Source organism: Montipora capricornis, chromosome 12 (assembly GCF_036669925.1).
Source record: "Montipora capricornis isolate CH-2021 chromosome 12, ASM3666992v2, whole genome shotgun sequence".
Classification (NCBI taxonomy): domain Eukaryota; kingdom Metazoa; phylum Cnidaria; class Anthozoa; order Scleractinia; family Acroporidae; genus Montipora; species Montipora capricornis.
In genome coordinates, this window is record NC_090894.1 from 37,194,938 (window position 1) to 37,196,034 (window position 1,097).

A 1,097-nucleotide genomic window follows, 5' to 3' on the forward strand; every position below is an offset into this window, starting at 1 on the left:
ATTTATCTTGTAAGTTTGACATCAAATTTGGACTGCCCCAAGGGAGTTGTTTGGGACCGTTACTCTTTCTAATCTACGCAGCTGACTTTTTCAAGGTACTACAAAAGCACTCCATAAAATCACACGCACATGCAGACGATACGCAACTTTATCTATCATTTAAACCTGGTTGTGTCGACTTCCAAACCATGGCATAGACAGTATCAAGAACTGTATCACCGAAATACAACAGTGGATGACGTGGAGCAAGGACGCAAAGACGGAATTAATGATTATTGGAAATCGCCATCAACTTTCTAAACATTCAGTTGAGCAGATAACTATTGGGAAATCTTCTATTATGCCCTCATCCTCTGTCAGGAACCTTGGAGTGATACTGGACTCTAACTTTTCTCTAAATAAGCAGATTGTTAACATAGGTAAATCCTCATTTTATTACATTTACAACATCAGAAATATTTGGGCATTTTTGGATCAAATATCGTGTGCCCTTATTCATAAAAAAAGGAAATGAACTTTATTTAGGTGTCTAGTCGTTCTAGCGCTGAAGCACTAATTGGGGACACTGAAAACTGAAATCAACAATCAACGCAAATCAAGTCAAATGTTGGTTTTTGAGGAGAGGGGAAACCGGAGTACCCGGAGAAAACCTCTCGGTGCAGAGTAGAGAACCAACAAATTCAACCCACAAATGACGCCGAGTCTGGGAATCGAACCCAGGCCACATTGGTGGGAGGCGAATGCTCTCACCACTGCGCCACCCCTGCACACCTGCAACATGCTTTCATGACATGTCGTCAAGATTATTGCAATGTCTCATACTATGGCTTGCCTTCTTATCAATTAGCCAAACTACAATGCATTCAGAACGAAGCCGCTTGTGTAGTATGTTCAACTCCACGTTTTTCACATATCACTCCAGTGCATGCTGATATTCACTGGTTGCCAGTTAAGTTCAGGATACTTTTAAAACTTTTAACTTTTAACTTTAACGTTTCAGTAGGGCTATACACGGACTCGCACCGAAATATATGGCGCACCTTATAGCTATCAAGAACCACTCCTGCTATAATCTCAGGTCTAGTAATGAGCTACTA